This window comes from Salmo trutta, chromosome 34, assembly GCF_901001165.1.
Source record: "Salmo trutta chromosome 34, fSalTru1.1, whole genome shotgun sequence".
Lineage (NCBI taxonomy): Eukaryota > Metazoa > Chordata > Actinopteri > Salmoniformes > Salmonidae > Salmo > Salmo trutta.
This window is the reverse complement of record NC_042990.1, coordinates 17,555,769-17,576,905: the sequence shown is the minus strand read 5'-3', so window position 1 is coordinate 17,576,905 and position 21,137 is coordinate 17,555,769. Positions and strand designations below refer to the sequence as shown.

The following is a 21,137-nucleotide window of genomic DNA, read 5'->3' as shown; positions in this document are numbered from 1 at the left end:
ACCTACCCAGCAGCTGCTAAAACTATTCTTCCACTTCACAGCCGCTTCAAGAAGATATTTACTAAAATGGACTGAGCTTCATGTGTCTCACCTGACAGCATAAGTTTGGTGCCTGAAACAAATCATTTGAATCTACAGTAGGCATAAACTATTACTGTAAATAAATACAGTATGTTAGTCACTTTTACAGGAGGCTTCTGAATTACAATTAATAACAGTATTTTTCAGCTTTTTACCCATAATGCAGTGCAATCTACAGCATGAATGCTGTAAAACACATGTATGTGTCACGAGTGCTGTCTTCAAAATCCCTGCCATAAAGGAGCCAAGGCGCAGCGTGCAAGTAATTCCACATCTTTATTGAAGGAAACCGAAACCAAAACAATAAACAGGTACGCAGCAAGAAACGTAACGCACTGTGCCGTACACACACAGAAATAACAATAACCCACAAACACAGGTGGGGAACAGGCTGCCTAAGTATGCTTCCTAATCAGAGACAACGACAGACAGCTGCCTCTGATTAGGAACCATACTCGGCCCAAAACATTTTTACATTTACATCATTTAGCAGACGCTCTTATCCAGAGCGACTTACAAATTGGTGCATTCACCTTATGATATCCAGTGGAACAACCACTTTACAATAGTACATCTATATCTTTTGGGGGGGGGGGGTAGAAGGATTACTTAATCCTATCCCAGGTATTCCTTAAAGAGGTGGGGTTTCAGGTGTCTCCGGAAGGTGGTGATTGACTCCGCTGTCCTGGCATCGTGAGGGAGCTTGTTCCACCATTGGGGTGCCAGAGCAGCGAACAGTGTTGACTGGGCTGAGTGGGAACTGAGCTTCCGCAGAGGTAGGGAGGCGAGCAGGCCGGAGGTGGATGAACGCAGTGCCCTTCTTTGGGTGTAGGGACCCCCCCTTGGGTTGTGCCATGGCGGTGATCTTTGTGGGCTATACTCGGCCTTGTCTTAGGACGGTAAGTTGGTGGTTGTAGACATCCCTCTAGTGGTGTGGGGGCTGTGCTTTGGCAAAGTGGGTGGGGTTATATCCTGCCTGTTTGGCCCTGTCCGGGGGTATCAGCGGATGGGGCCACAGTGTCTTCTAATCCCTCCTGTCTCAGCCTCCAGTATTTATGCTGCAGTAGTTTATGTGTCGGGGGGCTAGGGTCAGTCTGTTACATCTGGAGTATTTCTCTTGTCTTATCCGGTGTCCTGTGTGAATTTATATGCTCACTCTAATTCTCTCTTTCTCTCTTTCTTTCTCTCGGAGGACCTGAGCCCTAGGACCATGCCTCAGGACTACCTGGCATGATGACTCCTTGCTGTCCCCAGTCCACCTGGCCATGCTGCTGCTCCAGTTTCAATTGTTCTGCCTGCGGCTATGGAACCTTGACCTGTTCACCAGACGTGCTTGTTCCACCCTCGACAACTACTATGATTATTATTATTTGACCATGCTGGTCATTTATGAACATTTTAACATCTTGACCATGTTCTAATATCCACCCGGCACAGCCAGAAGAGGACTGGCCACCCCTCATAGCCTGGTTTCTTCCTAGGTTTTTGCCTTTCTAGGGAGTTTTTCCTAGGGAGTTTTTCCTAGCCACCGTGCTTCTTTCACATGCATTGCTTGCTGTTTGGGGTTTTAGGCTGGGTTTCTGTACAGCACTTTGAGATTTCAGCTGATGTACGAAGGGCTATATAAATAAATTTGATTTGATTTGATTTGATCAGAGCCTGAAGGTACGGAGGTGCCGTTCCCCTCACAGCTCCGTAGGCAAGCACCATGGTCTTGTAGCAGATGCGAGCTTCAACTGGAAGCCAGTGGAGTGTGCGGAGGAGTGGGGTGACGTGAGAGAACTTGGGAAGGTTGAACACCAGACGGGCTGCGGCGTTCTGGATGAGTTGTAGGGGTTTGATGGCACAGGCAGGGAGCCCCGCCAACAGCGAGTTGCAGTAATCCAGACGGGAGATGACAAGTGCCTGGATTAGGACCTGCGCCGCTTCCTGTGTGAGGCAGGGTCGTACTCTGCAAATGTTGTAGAGCATGAACCTACAGGATCGGGTCACCGCCTTGATGTTAGCGGAGAACGACAGGGTGTTGTCCAGGGTCACGCCAAGGCTCTTAGCACTCTGGGAGGAGGACACAATGGAGTTGTCAACCATGATGGCGAGATCATGGAACGGGCAGTCCTTCCCCGGGAGGAAGAGCAGCTCCGTCTTGCCGAGGTTCAGCTTGAGGTGGTGATCCGTCATCCACACTGATATGTCTGCCAGACATGCAGAGATGCGATTCACCACCTGGTTATCAGAAGGGGGAAAGGAGAAGATTAATTGTGTGTCGTCTGCGTAGCAATGATAGGAGAGACCATGTGAGGATATGACAGAGCCAAGTGACTTGGTGTATAACGAGAATAGGAGAGGGCCTAGAACCGAGCCCTGGGGGACACCAGTGGTGAGAGCACGTGGTGCGGAGACGGAGAAATACAAAAACAAAGAAATACAAAAACATAGAATGCCCACCCCACACCCTGACCTAACAAAATAGAGAAATAAACCGTCTCTCTCAGGTCAGGGCGTGACAGTACCCCCCCCCCCCCCAAAGGTGCGGACTCCCGGCCGCAAACCTGAACCTATAGGGGAGGTTCCAGGTGGGCATCTATTCTTGGCGGCGGCTCTGGTTTGCGGCGTAGCCCCCACTCCGCCCGCTGATCCCCCCGCTTCTGTGTCGCCGGAGGAACCAGACCGACCGCCGCTGAAGACTCCGGGCTGCAGACCGCCGCTGAAGACTCCGGGCTGCAGACCGTCGCTGAAGACTCCGGGCTGAGGAGCGTCGCTGGAGGCTCCAGACTGGAGAGCGTCGCTGGAGGCTCCGGACTGGAGAGCGTCTCTGTAGGTTCCGGACTGGGGACCTTCGCTGCAGGCTCTTTGCCATGGATCCTCACTGGAGGCGTCGTGCCATGGATCATCCCTACAGGCTCCGGGCCATGGATCATCACTGGAGGCTTCGTGCCATGGATCATCCCTACAGGCTCCGGGCCATGGATCATCACTGGAGGCTTCGTGCCATGGATTATCACTGAAGGCTTCGGACCATTGATCATCACTGGAGGCTTCCTACGGGGAGCTGGAACCGGTCTCACCAGACTAGGGAGACGCACAGGAGACTGGATGCGCAGAGCAGGCACAGGGCTCACTGGGCCATGGAGGCGCACCGGAGGTCTGGAGCTCAGGGCTGGCACACCCCGTCCTGGCTGGATGGTCACTGAAGCCCAGCAAGGGCGGGACGCTGGCACAGGACGAACTGTGCTGCGCTGGTGAACGGGGGGTACTGTGCGTTGAGCAGGCGAAGGATAACCTGGGCCGTAGAGGTGCACTGGAGACCAGACACGCTGAGCCAGCGCACTTCTTCCTGGCTGACGGCCAACTCTAGCAGGGCAACTGTGAGGAGCTTGCACCGAGTGCACCGGGCTGTGAATGCGCACCGGCGACACAGTGCGCATCACCGCATAATACGGTGCTTGCTCGGTCACTCGCTCCCCACGGTAAGCACGGGCGTTGGCTCAGGTCTCATACCCGACCTCGCCAATCTCCCCGTGTGCCCCCCCCAAAAATGTTTGCCGCTGCCTCTCGGGCTTCTGTCGTTGATTCTCCCCGGTCCAGCTCGTCTTCCCAGTCAGCGCAAGCTGCTTGGCCTTCTTGTGGTGGGTTATTCTGTCACGAGTGCTGTCTTCAAATTCCCTGTTATAAAGGAGCCAAGGCGCAGCGTGCCAGTCATTCCACATCTTTATTGAAGGAAACCGAAACCAAAACAATAAACAGGTACGCAGCAAGAAATGTAACGCACTGTGCCGTACACACACAGAAATAACAATAACCCACAAACACAGGTGGGGAACAGGCTGCCTGAGTATGATTCCTAATCAGAGATAACAGCTGCCTCTGATTAGGAACCATACTCGGCCCAAAACAAAGAAATACAAAAACATAGAATGCCCACCCCACACCCTGACCTAACAAAATAGAGAAGTAAACCGTCTCTCTCAGGTCAGGGTGTGACAGTATGGTATTATACAGTGCATCCTACAGTGTTTTACTGTTGAAATTACAGAAAAGTCTTACAGTGTTTGACAGACAAAATTAGGCTATAGGCAGCTACTGTATAGCTTTGTCGATCAATTCCTTCACCCACCATGCACTCTTTAAATTGCCTACCTCCATGTCAGTGAAGCACTGTTAAGTTCAAACCAAAACTCGAATTGAAGGGGTTTGACAGGGTATACCATAGGTCTACCTTTTATTAAAGAAAATGGAAAAAATCACAGGCCTACCCTTCGTTAGTTTAAGATTTTGAAGAAAATGAAGCGGATCCTATTATATAAAGTTATCTATAACAGCGCTTTGGTCCGCGATGCTTCCTGCTAGAAACAACCTGTAAAATACCCAGGAATGACGTGACTCTGTATATGGAATATCATTGTTTAATTTATTTGACATTCAGAGGCTGAGCTACAACCTTCTATAGCTGAGGAGACAAAACATTTACTTTGCTTGGGAAGTAATCTCATTCTGTCACTATCAATTGATTAAGCTATTCACTTTCTGTATAATATAAGATGTTTAAACCCAGACAGCTTTTAGGGAAACACCTGTGACCAAGCCATGAAAGAAGAATAGCCAACAGTAAATGCTTACATTTTTCTGTGTCAGTAGGGCTATTCTGTCTGGGGTGGAAAGGTAGTCGTAACTTTGAAAGTACCATGATCAGCAACCTGTTTTCAGAGCATTTTGTATTATTCTTTACGTAAATCCGAGACACTCCATTTCGTATGATATGTTATGTTTCGTATGGTATGTATTAGTTTGTGGATGTCCATCACCCATTTCATATGATATGTCACGAATTACAATTTGTATTATATGTTACGAATTGGAAAAACGTACGTGTTACGAATTCGCAAAATGTGTTAGGAATTGCAAAACGTACAACATGTTATGAATTTGCAAAACATGATATGTTACAAATTCTAGCTAGGTGGCTAACCTAGATAACGTTAGCTAGGCTAGGGGTTAGAGGTTATGTTTAGGAGTTAGGTTAACGGGTTAAGTTTAGGGCAAGTGTTGGCTAAAAGGGTTAGGGTTAGGGGAAGGGTTAGGGTTAGGGGAAGGGTTAGGGTTAGGGGAAGGGTTAGGGGAAGGGTTAGGGTTAGGGGAAGGGTTAGGGGAAGGGTTAGGGTTAGGGGAAGGGTTAGGGTTAGGGGAAGGGTTAGGGGAAGGGTTAGGGTTAGGGGAAGGGTTAGGGTTAGGGGAAGGGTTAGGGAAGGGTTAGGGTTAGGGGAAGGGTTAGGGTTAGGGGAAGGGTTAGGGGAAGGGTTAGGGTTAGGGGAAGGGTTAGGGTTAGGGGAAGGGTTAGGGGAAGGGTTAGGGTTAGGGTTAGGGGAAGGTTAGGGGAAGGGTTAGGGTTAGGGGAAGGGTTAGGGTTAGGGGAAGGGTTAGGGTTAGGGGAAGGGTTAGGGGAAGGGTTAGGGTTAGGGGAAGGGTTAGGGTTAGGGGAAGGGTTAGGGTTAGGGGAAGGGTTAGGGGAAGGGTTAGGGGAAGGGTTAGGGTTAGGGGAAGGGTTAGGGTTAGGGGAAGGGTTAGGGTTAGGGTTAGGGGAAGGGTTAGGGGAAGGGTTAGGGTTAGGGGAAGGGTTAGGGTTAGGGAAGGGTTAGGGTTAGGGTTAGGGGAAGGGTTAGGGGAAGGGTTAGGGTTAGGGGAAGGGTTAGGGGAAGGGTTAGGGGAAGGGTTAGGGTTAGGGGAAGGGTTAGGGTTAGGGGAAGGGTTAGGGGAAGGGTTAGGGTTAGGGGAAGGGTTAGGGTTAGGGGAAGGGTTAGGGGAAGGGTTAGGGTTAGGGGAAGGGTTAGGGTTAGGGTTAGGGTTAGGGGAAGGGTTAGGGTTAGGGGAAGGGTTAGGGTTAGGGGAAGGGCTAGGGTTAGGGGAAGGGTTAGGGGAAGGGTTAGGGTTAGGGTTAGGGGAAGGGTTAGGGTTAGGGGAAGGGTTAGGGGAAGGGGAAGGGTTAGGGGAAGGGGAAGGGTTAGGGTTAGGGGAAGGGTTAGGGTTAGGGGAAGGGGAAGGGTTAGGGGAAGGGTTAGGGGAAGGGTTAGGGTTAGGGGAAGGGTTAGGGTTAGGGGAAGGGTTAGGGGAAGGGTTAGCTCACATGCTAAGTAGTTGCAAAGTAGCTAAAAAGTAGTAAGTAGTTGAAAAGTTGCTAATTAGCTCAAATTGTCTGTGATGAGATTCAAACTCATCATATATGCATTATATAAAGATTCTGCTAATTATGTAAATTGGTGTAGAATTGATTGAATTGTTTGTAAAACGTATGCTTTTCTTGGACCTGCAAATACAATGATAGATTAATTCAATGCTTTTACTATAAAGGAGAACATTCCACACCTACTCTTGTCCACGGTGGTCTGCAAACCCACAACCTTCTGGCCCGCAGCCCTGTGTGCTATCAAAATAATAAAACAAAGAACAGTTTCTAAAACTGCATATATAAGGTTCTGGTCTGTCTAAGAAGTGAAGGTAAATGGTAGACATGTTTTCTGCTATCCACTTTGTTTAAATGTTTTAATTGAATTGCTGATTATCCCTCACACCTGTCACCATCCTCTCATGCACCTGCGACTCATGACACTCACCTGGCCTCCATCCAGGGGCGGAAATCCCGGGGGGGACAGGGGGTGACACGACCCCCCCCATCCTTGGAAAAATATGATTTGTCCCCCCCAATATATCACTGAAACATAACTATGTAATTTAAATAATATTAATAATACGCAATGAAAGCAATTGTGCTGATTATAGACACTTAATAGCGCGTTTTTAAGTTTCAAAAGATTGCGACCCCCCCACCCTTTGCCTCACAATGTTTTGATCCACTGCCAGTTCCTTAGTTGGCAAGGTAACAGAGGGGTCGTATCTACTGTTTGAAAGGTACTCAATGAACGTAACTGACGTGAGGTTAATCCAGTCAATCGCGCACACACACTAGCTGAATATGCAGAGCTATCGTGCAAATATTAACTATTAAGCTAGCTAGTACCTATTCCATTTATGTGGCCTCGTCAAAGATGGAATCTTTGCTATCGTCAATTTATTCCAAGATCAGCATGCAAATGATGTAAGTTAGTGCTTCAAAGTCCCTGCGATAAGGTTAGCGATAAACTGAAGTCCAAACTGAACAGAACTACACTCTCTTCTACCATTGTCTTAAATATATTTAATGGTCTCGTTGCAAAAGCTAAATTGTCACAAGGGAACTTTTATTTATTTATTTTATTTCACCTTTATTTAACCCGGGTAGCAAAGATTATAGCAAACACCACTGAAATGGAATTGGTGCTCGCTAGCTTTGCAAATTCAGCTATTGTTGGAAGCCAGCCAATATGAAACAAACTATTAAAATTATAAAAGGTTGCAGCATATGTTGTGTAAATGGTGAACTCATTCAGCTGTCAACTCTTGTCATTTTAATCCGTTTCACATTTGCTAGCTACCTTTTAGATCGAAGCCCAAATAGAATGATAAAAGATAAGATGATAGAAGCCCATCTCCTACTGTAAATAACCTACACACTGTGTGTGTGTGTAGCCAGCCAGCCAGGTAGAAAAATGGCAGAAAATTAAAAGACGGACATCAGAGTATTTTTCAGTACACCAAAACGCAAAGTAAGAACCCTAGTAGCCTAATATCTCAAAGACTAGTTGATAAAATGTTCATAAGAAAGAAATGAAATTCTAATGGAAATGTTTCACAATGATGTCATTAGGCAGAGCAGGCAACAGATGGCACACAGACAGCAGTGTTGGGGACAGATATGCAGGGACAGACTGGCAGAGACAGGGAGTCTCAGGTAAGTTTGTTGAGTCTTTGTTTGGCAACATTATGAAAGGTTCTCAATTTTTTTTACTTGTAAAATAGGATCATAATTGGAAAATGCCATGGACACCCCCACTCTCAACTTAAACTGGTGACTGAACTAAGATTTGTTAAAGGCAATGGTATTGCTGTTGTGATTAGTTGAGTAGTACGGCAAACACCTTATTTCTTTGGTTCCTCAATATACATTTACCATATTACAATTAAGGCTATGTGTTACAGCACTACTTTTGGTGTCCCCCTCGGGAATTGCTCTTGAGAAAATGTAATGTAATTGTCCCCTCCAAAGTTGATATCAGATTTTCGCCCCTGCCTCCATCCCCTCCTTGATTATCTTCCCTATATCTGTCACTCCCCTTGGTTCTTTCCTCAGGTGTTATTGACTCTGTTTTCATGTCGGTGCGTTGTTTGTGGTTCGTGTTCATTTTATTTATTAAAACACTCACTTCCTGAGCTTGCTTCCTGACTCTCAGCGCACTCGTTACAGTAGGGTACACCATATGGCTGCCAGTCCACCCGTTCGTCACATTCCACGGGGCACAGAGGTCGTTTCAACCTCTAGTTTTGATTTACTTTTGGATTAGTTCTCAAATGATATGAAATCAACAACAAAAAATCACCATGTCATTGGGGGGAAAAAGTTGCTTGAAAAAGAGACGAATGCCCTTACTTTCACTTTTTGCAAATCCAATCAGTTTTCCACGTTGATTTAACGTCATCGCAGTGATTGTTGTTGTTGAAATGACGTGGAAACATGATTTAAACCGATTTTGCCCGGGGGCATAACTAGAATTAGAGAAACCTTTTCTATGATTTGAGTTGTTTTTCAAAGACATAGTTATCATATCATTACAGGAAATTAAAAAGTTGCCTAGGCCTACTCCTTTCATTTGCTTATTTCAATGTTTCCAACACATCCTATGCGGACAACCCCATTATTACACCTCTGTCCAAACCGCTATACCTAGTCAGGATTAAAAGGGGCGTTGCGTTGCACTGTTGTGCCTCACCAATCCACATGGCCGCAAGACCGCTTGATCGCCACCAGTGGGCGAATAGCGGTCCACTAGATTCTCCATGCGTCGGGGAGGTATCACTGAATAATAACGGACTTGACGCTTCCAGCCATCCACTCGCAGATAGACCTTTTAGTAGGTTAAGGGTGTGAACATTTTGACGTCCACTGCTCGGTCTTTTAAACTAGGCTACTGTATTCGATGAATATCGGGATGGTTTCCCTCAGCAGCTCCCTGCTTGGATAACCTTATCGCTGTGTGGATGCTCTGGATAACGGGTCTCCCTACCATTCCGACCAGAGCTGTCTTGGAAATGAAAGTAAGTAGCCTATCCAGCCATTGAAGCCTTTTGCATGATCAAATATGCATTTTGTGGTTCTTTGATTTGAAATGATTAGTCACATTATCACGGGACAAATCATGTTTTTATCTATAGCTTAGGCTACTCAGTGTACTGCAAGGGTATTGGGCAACTCTCCTATTCGTTGTAAGCTACAGTATTTCAAACCAATGTTCAAACTTCATTATTGAAACTTTTTTTTTCATCTGATAGAAAGTCTATTGAAAAATACGATCAAATGCTGTCACCTTTTAAACTGTACACAGGCTAGATAGGCGTTTAGCCTAACCGTACAGCCATAACTTGAGGAGTACTGATTAGGTGAAATTGTTGCAACAATGTATTTATTTCCTAAAGGCAATGTAGCCTATACATTTCTGTGAGTAGTGCTCCCACCCCAAATTGAGTTATGTTGAGGAGTCACCAGAAGTAGAATTATCTAGTTAGTATCAGAAGTGCAAACTGTATGGACATTTCTACTGCCTCAGTGCTATCTTTTCAAGAACTTCGTGTTCTTGGGCTACAGGCAAAACATGTTTAAAATGTAGGCTTTCAGACATACATCTTTACTGGTATAGAGGCCAGCTGTAATGCTGCGTGGCTTAATATCTCTGTAATATCTCTGACAATTTACTCTTAACTGCTCAATGGCACGGTAATGACAGTGAGAACAGACCAACATCTGTTGACTGTATTATCTCTAATGTAGTAGGGTATAATGCTGCTCTCTGCATTCAGTCCACACAATAGTACAGAACATCAGACATTATGTTGTCATCCGAAATGGCACCCTATACCCTATATAGTGCACTACTACCATGGCCGATTCTCTGGTCAAAAGTAGTGCACTATATAGGGAATATTTCGGATTCACTCTAAATGCTGCTATTATAGACCTCTATGCCTTACTGGGATTAAAACCCAGGGTGGCTATGTGTTCTAGAAATTAATTTGAAATTGCATCTGAATTATTAATTGTGTTTCCCATTCTCTTTGGAGTAATGACTGAGGTCCTTTATGTATACTAATGATAGTGTGTCAGTTAGAAGGGTTACCTTTTCATTCAATCACCAATTAGAAGTAATAAGCAAGTACAATGTCATTGCCAATATATTGTATATCAAATCACATTTTATTTGTCACATGCGCCGAATACAACAGATGTAGACCTTACTGTGAAATGCTTACTTACAAGCTCTTAACCAATAATGCAGTTCAAGAAATAGAGATAAGAAAATATTTACTAAATAAACTAACGTAAAAAATACAATTAAAAGTAACAATAACAAGGCTATACACCGGGGGTACCGGTAGAGAACAGTCTATGACTTGAGTGGCTGCAGTCTTTTACAATTTTTTGGGCCTTCCTCTGATACCGCCTGGAATAGAGGTCCTGGATGGCAGGAAGATTGGCCCCTGGACATTGCTCTCCGTCTGTGATGTGATTGGCTGCGGAGTGACCTTGGGGGACCAGTGTGTGCTCAGAGAGATGGAAGTGGAGGCCAGGTGTCATTTCATATTAAGGAATAGTACAGCTAGGCCGTACACTGTAATTACAGTAGGCCCTATGTAACTGGTGGTAAAAACTATTCTGAATTTCACCGATGTTGGAGAGACTTGGTACAACACCCCTCACCAACTGTCGATCACTCGTGCCGCTCAGTTGGTAGAGCACCGAACGCCAGGGTTGTGAATTTGTTTCCCATAGGGGACCAGTATGAAAAATGTATGCACTGGATAAGAGCGTCTGCTAAATTAATTAAATGTCAAATGTAACCAGAGAAAAAGACAAGCTGTCTGATGAGCATAAAGAGTTAGATTTACAGTAGTTGCCATACAGTTAGACACAAAGCTATAATTACACATTTAGGTACTGAACTAAAAACTTTTTCCAAGATACTATAATTTATTCCTTTGATAAAACCACTATGTTCCGAGACTACTGTAGGCTAAGCCAGACTCAGTACAGTAGTTATGCTGATAAAAGTACTGTAGTCATAAGTCACATTGTCATCTAGTCAGCACTGTAGTCATAAGAGCCAACTCATGTGGTCCATGCAGCTCAGCATCCTAAACTGTGGAGACGCCATGCTTTAACCACAGAGCCTTTCAGAGCGTTTCAGCACATCATTATATTGTACTGTAACTGCACGGTTTGGTCTGGGAACCAACCCTGCTGCAAAGGAGACGGAAAAAGAGAGAAACCCATCCTGTAAACAGTCAGACCTCATAGCTGTGGTTCCTGGATGTGGTTACAGACAGCTTGTGAGGTGGTATATTTCTCTAGTAACCAGAGGCTGCTGCGTCCCAAATGGCACCATATTCCCTATATAGGAATATATATTTCATAAGGTCGCCTAGGCAGAGAGCTCCTGTACATTTTGTAAATGTGTTTAAGTATTTGTTCTTTGAATCTTTTAACTTAATTTTTTGTTTTGAATAGCCAAATGTGTATGGATTACATCTATTTGTTTCCTGACCGTGAATTCATGGCAAATCAGCTTTCTCATGATAGCTAGCTAGCTTTGCTACTAAGCTAGCTAGCTAGTGTATTTTGATTTGTTATTCCTACAGCCTCCTGACACAATGAGGAGTAGTTCAATGCATGCCAAGCTGACAGTGGCGATTGCATCGCTAAGGAGGTTTCCTCCGAAGTTATGAGCGGGCTATCACCGTCCTCATTTTCAAAAAACAAACTTCATCTTGTTCTGCAAGACCAGAGAGAGTCAACGGCTACAGAGCAGTCGTAGCCAGACGTCGGGGACGGCAAGGTGCCGGTGAAAGGGAAATGTGCTTCTGGCGGAGGACCTGCTCATCTCCCAGCGTTTACTACCTCCTCCCTTTGCTCAAGACATGTGGTTCCCTCTTGATTGTCACTCCATCTTTTGGGGGCTTGTTTTGCTTTTTCAAGCACTTCCAGAATCAGACTTGATTTTCCTTTATGAAAAATGTATCAACCGCTACAAAGACGTCCAATAATTATAATCCATATAATCACATTTCCTGTTGCTGCAGGATTATTTTCCTGCTATAGCAAACTGGCTCAAATTAAGATCCTATATCTGTAGGGAATATGGTGCCATTTGGAACGCATCAGAGTCTCCCTCCAGACAGCATAACCGTAGTTGTCTCCATTCTAACCACTCAAAGCGCTCACAGACACTATTTTCCCTCCACAGTTTCTCTCAAGAGGAATTCTCTCTGGGCTTTTGGTTCACCCTCTGTTTTCATTTACAGTCTTGGCTCTTTGTCAAACACACATTTAAAGCACAGCGTCCTGCGTGGCACACTTTACATACCAGTACACAGCTTTTTACTGCTGGCTGACGTCATAAAAAAAGACATATTAACGTATCATTGTCCTATTTTCCCAGACGTCATGGCATGACACATGCAGTTAATTGTATTGTCTCCTTTTTGAATATTTTAATAAGCGGTTAGAAACTGCTGTTGTGTTGAGAGAATGACCAAATGTCTGTTTTCCTTGGCACTAACCACTGTTCCTTGGAAGTGTTTTACCAATGCAATCAAAGTGAACCACGTCTCTAAATTAAGAGTTAATACTACACAACTTCTGTCTCCAAATAAACTAATGCGGTGCCTATTTGATCACACTAGCAGACAGGCAGCTGTTTAAGGAGAGAACGTGTTTAAAAGGCTTTCTACAGCTGCTCTGTTTCAGGATGTATGGATGCATTATGTAGAGCTGTAGATACCACCAGATGTTTTATCCTTTTGATGCCCTGTTTCATAGATTGCTGCGAGAAATGAGATGAGACTGATGTTTTTTTTCCTCTCGTTTAGGTGGACAGATGTTCTGTCCTTGACCTGTATCAGGCTGTGTCTGCATCCCAAATGGCACCCTATTCCCTTTATAATACCTTACTTTTGACCAGAACGCTATGGGCACTAGGGTGCACTAGGTTGCCATTTGGGAAGCACCCACTGTCAGGCGTAGCCATTCTCATGTCATTATTTCACCGTGTGGGGTAGGTCTTGTGAATAGGCCAAAGCTTACATAAAGCTTCTTCCTGGACTTTTTATTCTTACATAAAGTCATGTTGAAAAGGTTACACATACCCAGACCCTGTCTATTAGATAAAATGAAATACATTTATACTTCCTATTATAGACTGACTCCATTTAATAGCACACATTCTGCCTGACAAAGATCTTTGAATGGAAACATTGCACAATCAACTATAGCAGCATTCCTCAGTTTGTGGGAATCTTTATTTCACACTCGTTTAAAAAAAAAATGGGTGTAGGACAGATTGATACTGAACACTTTCTGATCGCCTTCACCTGAGGGCAATAGTTACATTGCCCTTTGTTTGCTTCTAATACTGTACATAGAATTGTCACACATGACATACTGTACAGTACAATGTAAGGTCAATAAACCCATCATTTAAAAGGATGTGCATAGAAATACTGTAGGCCTTCACTAATCTTAAATAAATTATGCCTTTCCTGTCAGCATGAATCATTCCATTTACTTTGTCATGTGTGAACATACATTTATAAACATAAGACCTCTATGCCCTGATCACCAACGGCGATGAGACAGCATACAGTGAGGAGGTAAGAGAACTGGCAGTGTGTGTGTGGGGGGGTGGGGGGGTCAATAGCTATGTTCCTCGGTGTCCACATCACTGAGGACTTAACATGGTCCTCTCACACCAGAACGGTCGTGAAGAATGCAAGGCAATGCTTTTTCTCTCTCAGGAGTCTGAAATGATTTGGCATGGCCACTCAGATCCTCAGGAACTTTTACAGCTGCACCATTGAGAGCATCCTGACTAGTTGTATCACCATCTGGTATGGAAACTGCACCACCTGCGACCGGAAGGCCCTACAGAGGGGGGTGTCAACGGCCCAGCACATCACTGGGGACGAGCTCCTAGCCATCCAGGACGACAGTGCCTTCGGAAAGTATTCAGACCCCTTGATTGTTTCTACATTTTGTTATGTTTTTGCCATTTTCTAAAATATATATTTTTTGTTCCTCAGTAATCTACACGCAATACCATATAATGACAAAGCGAAAACAGGTTTAGCAATTTTATTAATTTATTTATTAAAAATAAAAAACAGAAATAGCTTTCGTAAGTATTTAGACTCTTTGTTATGAGTCCACCTGTGGTAAATTCGATTGATTGGACATGATTTGGAAAGGCACACTCCTGTCTATGTAAGTTCCCAAAGTTGACAGTGCATGTCAGATCAAAAACCAAGCCATGAAGTTGAAGGAATTGTTCGTAGAGATGTGGGAAAGGGTACCAAAACATTTCTGACCAAGCCCCTTCTTCCCCGATTACTCAGTTTGGCCGGGCGGCCAGCTCTAGGAAGAGTCTTGGTGGTTCCAAACTTCTTCCATTTAAGAATGATGGAGGCCACTGTGTTCTTGGGGACCTTCAATGCTGCAGAAATGTTTTGGTACCCTTCCCCAGATCTGTGCCTTGACATAATCCGGTCTCAGAGCTCTATGGACAATTCCTTCAACTTCATGCCTTGGTTTTTGCTCTGACATGCACTGTCAACTGTGGGACCTTATCCAAATCATGTCCAATCAATTGAATTTACCACAGGTGGACTCAAATCAAGTTGTAGAAACATCTCAAGGGTAATCAATGGAAACAGGATGCACCTGAGCTCAATTTCAAGTCTCATAGGAAAGGGTCTGAATACTTATGTAAATAAGGTGTTTCTGTTTTTTATTTTTAATAAATTATTTAAAAAAAATTAAAACCTGTTTTTGTTTTGTCATTATGGGGTATTGTGCGTAGATTGCTGAGGATTTGTATTTATTTAATATATTTTAGAATAATGCTGTAACGTAACAAAATGTGGAAAAAGTCAAGGGGTCTGAGTACTTTTCAAAGGCATTGTATGTCCTGGTGCTCCCCAATGTGTCATCTTCCACCTCTCTGTCCTGCTTTCTGTTTGTTAGAAAGAGGCTAATTGTCATGCCTCGGAGGTGTATTGTTAATTAGGAGTTATCCCTCTCAGCTCCCAGCTCTTCATATGGTCACAATTTTAATTGACAGTCAAAGCTGAGCACCACCTGTCCTCCCCTTTAAAACCCATGGTTCAGCCAGATGTTCCCCTTTAACACCCCAGCCCCAGGTGCTTCCCCAGACCTTAAGTTTCCAAGCAGATGCTGTTTTTTATATAAGGACAAATTATTAAACATGAAATGCCATATCTGCCAACTGCCTCAGAAAGGTGATACAAAACATGGTTGTTTCACACTGCGTCTCTAAACCATGCTGCCTGTGTACAAACCATACTGCTGTTTGTGTACAAACCATACTGCTGCTTGTGTATCTGTCTAAACCAGGAGTGGTGTGAAGCTGATGGAACAACCATTGCTGTTTGAGAGATCAGTGTAATCCTATTGGTTACACACATCATCAAACCCTTAGTCTGGGGCAGTAACCGAAAGGTTGCTGGATTGAATCCCCGAGCTGACAAGGTAAAAATCAGTCGTTCTGCCCCTGAACAAGGAAGTTAACCCACTGTTCCCCGGTAGGCCGTCATTGTAAATAAGAATTTGTTCTTAACTGACTTAGTTAAAGGTTCAATTAAAAAATAAAATAAACAAAAAGTCTGTCAGCACTCATAAAGTACATTTTGTTTTGTGAGACTAGTTCAACTCACATGGCTGTTACATGTTTTCTAAATGGGGTGGTGACACCGATCATAAGAACTTCTATATTACGAGTCTCTAGGCTACAAGCATGACATCCATCTGATCTGAATATTGGGTGTGTTGTGTACAGCAGGCTTCAAGCATAACCCGTCTGTTTGTGTTTGGAAGATCTGCCATTGTTTGGTTTTGTGTGGAAGAAAACAGAGCGAATGTTGAAGGATTTGCTATAATGATATTGCGGCATTGTTGTCTTTGTTCTCTATGACAAAGGACTTTTTGTATTTTCACCCCAAAAAACTCAATAGGGAGCTTTGTGTCTGGGTCTGAATCCAGCGGCTTGGATCAGCAGCATCCCAACGTATAGGCCCCTAGGTCCTGGTCAAGGAGTGTACACTATACAAGGAATAGGGTACCATTTGGGACAGAACCCTAATGATTTCTCATCTCTCTTGCCTCTGGCCTTAGTTCTTTCCTCTTACTGTATAAATCATACATGGCTAACTGAAGTTTTAGGTTTGACAAAGTAGAGACATTCAAGTAGGCTAGTTTAACTGACACCTAGTTTTAGTTTTACACTAGAACTAGATTATAATTGATTAAACGTGTTTGGTAGATCCCCATTTATAAAGCTCTGACTATTGGGGATAAAGGATTTCAGCAGTCAGACCAAGGAAGCTGATGCTGGAATCCCTATGGGTGAAATAAAGGCAAACTCCTGAACGGATTGGTCCATTGCTGTTGCCAAGGGCCTTAGTGTTGTTGTAGATTTCCCATGTTAAGCTGGGCTACAGCTGTGTTGGGCCCCATGGTTTGGCCCCTGGGCTGTACTACCATGTGTTTTCTCCATCTCAGACCACATACAGAGAACAAACATTCTTACCCATTAGGAGGTTTTTGTCCGAAATGGCACTCTATTCTCTATATAGTGCACTACTTTGATTATAGCCCTAACAAAAGCAGTGCACTATATAGGATATAAAGTGAATAAAGGAAGCAACCTAGGAGAGCAGAGGGTTCACTCCTCTAATCACAAGACCACTGAGTTGGTGCATGTTATATTATACGTCCCATATAATATGGGAACATGTTTTTTTTGGGGAGGTAGGAATGTATAGACCTATGTGAAACAAAGTATAAATAACAATGTCAGCAACAGCATAACATACTGTACACTCAACAACCCACCAACAAAACAAAACACAGTTGGTCTTCAAAATGGATAATAATAATATAAGCCGTTTAAGTCGCTTTGGATAAAAGCGTCTTCTACAGTCACGCCTGCTACAGAGGACCACTGTAGTAAGTCAGGCTAAAACAAAAGAATTACAAAGGTAAATCAACGAATACAGGCAGTTTACTGCAGAGTAGAGGGGAATTGTTGCGTCTGTACATAATTGAAGAAAGGCTGCCACATATGGTGGAATTTCCTATATAAACTACTTTTGACCAGGGGACATTGGAGAATATGTCAAGAGGTGAGTGTAGCTGGTGCATCGAAGTCAGGCGCAGGAGAGCAGAGATGAGTGGACAAAGCACTTTACTAAGGAAATCGTTTGCGCGGAACGCAACTGCGTCACAAAACAAAGGCCCAACGAACCAGTGAGGCAGCACAAAGTACAAAAACACAAGTACAAAGTACAGGCTGCCACAAAGCACGGGTAATAAAATAAACCCAGCGCAAACCAGCCGGAAGCGTGCCAACCTCAACAATAAACAATTACACACACAGACATGTGGGGAACAGAGGGTTAAATACACGACCTGTAATGAGGGAATGATGACCAGGTGTGTGGGAAAAGAAGACAAAAGAAATGGAAAATGAAAGGTGGATCGCGATGGCTAGAAGACCGGTGACGTCGACCGACGAACGCCGCCCGAACAAGGAGAGGGACCGACTTCGGCGGAAGTCGTGACAGTACCGCCCCTTGACCGCGCGCCGACACCGGCCTCGGGGGCGACCCGGAGGGCGAGGTGCAGGGCAATCCGAAAGGAGACGGTGGAACTCCCGGAGCATTGAAGGGTCCAACACGTTCTCCACCGGAACCCAGCATCTCTCCTCCGGACCGTACCCCTCCCACTCCACAAGGTACTGAAGGCCCCTCGCCCGACGCCTTGAGTCCAGTAAGTAGCAAACGGAATACGCCGGGGCTCCCTCGATGTCCGGAGGGGGCGGAGGAACCTCCCGCACCTCAAACTCCTGGAGCGGGCCAGCCACCACCTGCCTGAGGAGAGACACATGGAACGAGGGGTAATCGCGGGGAAGCTGTAACCTGTAACTAACCTCGTTCAATCTCGTCAGGACTTTAAATGGCCCCACAAACCACGGCCCCAGCTTCCGGCAGGGCAGGTGGAGGGGCAGGTTTCGGATCAAGAGCCAGACCCGGGGCACCGGGCCTCACTGCGGTGACGGTCTGAGCGGCGTCTCATGTCTCCTCCGTGCGCCTGAACCAGTCGTCCACCGCAGGGGCCTCGATCTGACTCTGATGCCAAGGCGCCAGAACCGGTTGGTACCCCAGCGAGTTCTGGGCCATCTCTGCCCAGGGCACGAACGCCACCCACTCCCCCGGCCAGTCCTGGCAATAAGGCCTCAGAAACCTACCCACATCCTGGTTCACTCTCTCCACCTGCCCGTTACTCTCGAGGTGAAAACCCGAGGTAAGGCTGATCTAGACCCCCAGATGTTCCATGAACGCCCTCCAGACCCTCGAAGTGAACTGGGGACCCCAATCAAACGCGATATCCTCAGTCACCCTGTAATGCCGGAAGACGTGTGTAAATAAGGCCTCCGCAATCTGTAGGGCCGTAGGGAGACCGGGAAGAGGGAGGAGATGGCAGGACTTAGAAAACCGGTCCACAACGACCAGGAACGACCGATGCCTGGATGACCAGAGGAGGGTGACGTGTGGGCCCAATAGATCAGCCGGTCACGGACAACAGACGGAACATACAGACGCCCAGCGGGACACTGGAGGGAGTGGGCTTTGCACGTAGCGCCTGCTCAATGTCCGTGTCCAGCTCCCATACTACCGGCGCCACCAGGCAGGAGGCCGGGAGTATGGGGGTGGGATCCATGGGCCGCTCCTCTGTGTCATACAGCCGGGACAGTGCGTCTGCCTTCACGTTCTGGGAACCTGGTATGTAAGAAAGGGTGAAAACAAAACGGGTGGAAAACATGGCCCACCTTGCCTGGCGAGGGTTCAGTCTCTTCGCTGCCCAAATGTACTCCAGATTGCGGTGGTCAGTCCAGATGAGAAAAGGGTGTTTAGCCCCCTCAAGCCAATGTCTCCACGCCTTCAAAGCCTTTACGACAGCCAACAGCTCCCGGTCCCCCACATCATAGTTTCGCTCCGCCGGGCTGAGCTTCCTCGAGAAGAAGGCACAGGGGCGGAGCTTCGGTGGCGTACCCGAGTGCTGAGAGAGCACGGCTCCTATCCCAGCCTCGGACGCATCCACCTCCACTATGAATGCCAAAGAGGGATCCGGATGGGCCAGCACGGGAGCCGAGGTAAACAAAGCCCTCAGGTGACCAAAGGCCCTGTCCGCCTCAGCCGACCACTGCAAACGTACCGGTCCCCCCTTCAGCAGTGAGGTAATGGGAGCCGCTACCTGACCAAAACCCCGGATAAACCTCCGGTAGTAATTGGCAAACCCTAGAAAACGCTGCACCTCCTTTACCGTGGTGGGAGTCGGCCAATTACGCACAGCTAAAATGCGGTCACTCTCCATCTCCACCCCTGAGGTGGAAATGCGGTACCCTAAGAAGGAGACGGACTGTTGGAAGAACAGGCATTTCTCAGCCTTGACGTACAGGTCATGCTCCAACAGTCGACCCAGCACCCTGCATACCAGGGACACGTGCTGGGCACGTGTAGCGGAGTATATCAGAATGTCATCAATATACACCACTACACCCTGCCCGTGCAGGTCCCTGAAAATCTCGTCTACAAAGGCTTGGAAGACTGATGGAGCATTCATCAACCCGTACGGCAAGACGAGGTACTCATAATGCCCTGAGGTTGTACTGAACGCTGTCTTCCACTCGTCTCCCTCCCGGATACGCACCAGGTTGTAAGCCCTCCTGAGATCTAGTTTGGTGAAGAAGCGCCCCGTGCATTGACTCAATCGCAGTGGCGATAAGAGGTAGCGGGTAACTGTACCTCACAGTGATCTGATTTAGGCCTTGATAGTCAATACACGGGCGCAGACCTCCCTCCTTCTTCTTCACAAAACAGAAACTCGAGGAGGCAGGTGAAGTGGAGGACCGAATGTACCCCTGACGCAGGTTCGGAGACATATGTTTCCATAGCCACCGTCTCCGCCAGTGACGGGATACATGTGACTTCTGGGAAGTGTGGCGTCTACCAGGAGATTTATTGCACGATCCCCCCGTCGATGGGGTGGTAATTGAGTCGCCTTCTTTTTGGAGAAGGCGAGAGCCAAATCGGCATATTCAGGGGGGAATGCGCACGGTGGAGACCTGGTCTGGACTTTCCACCGTAGTAGCACCAACGGAAACCCCTAAACTCCTCCCCGAGCACTCTCGCGACCACCCCTTGAGAGCCTTCCGTTGCCATGAAACAGTGGGGTCATGACAAGCTAACCAGGGTAGGCCTAGCACCACGGGAAACGCAGGAGAGTCAATGAGGAAGAGACTGATTCTCTCCATGTGGCCCCCCTGCGTCACCATGCCCAGAGGAGCGATGGCCTCCCTAATCAACCCTGACCCTAATGGTTGACTGTCTAAGGCGTGAACTGGGAAGGGCATAGCCACTGGAACGATGGGGATCCCTAAACTATGGGCGAATGATCTGTCTATAAAATTCCCAGCTGCGCCTGAATCGATGAGCGCCTTATGCTGGGAATGCGGGGAAAACTCAGGAAAAGTAACAAACAAAAACATGTGTGCAACAGAAGGCTCTGGGTGAGAATGGTGCCTTCTCACCTGGGGTGACGCCAGAGTGCCCTGCCTGCTGCCTCGACCCCCAGAGGAACCAACCCGACACCGACCGGCAGTGTGACCTCTACGGCCACAGATGGTGCACAAGATGGTACCTCCTCCGGTCTCCCTGAGCGCAGCACCTCCAAGCTCCATGGGCATCGGAGTGGTGGTGCTGGGGGATGGAACCAACAGACCCCTGTCTGGATGTCCACGGGTGGCCAGCAGGTTATCCAGCTGAATGGACAGGTCAACCAGCTGGCC

At 46.4% G+C, this 21,137-nt stretch overlaps 1 protein-coding gene across 2 annotated transcripts in view; it reads left to right on the top strand.

Annotated features, from left to right (window-relative positions):
- The first annotated feature begins 8,959 nt into the window (after window positions 1-8,959).
- The window catches only part of LOC115173724 (CMP-N-acetylneuraminate-beta-galactosamide-alpha-2,3-sialyltransferase 1), a 50,390-nt gene continuing 38,212 nt past the window's right edge, over window positions 8,960-21,137 (top strand). Inside the window, exon 1 of one of the 2 annotated variants that reach the window (XM_029732070.1) lies at window positions 8,960-9,261. The gene's annotated coding sequence lies outside the window, so the exon portion shown is untranslated. The remainder of the gene's footprint in view (window positions 9,262-21,137) is intronic. The other variant, XM_029732069.1, reaches the window with a different exon arrangement.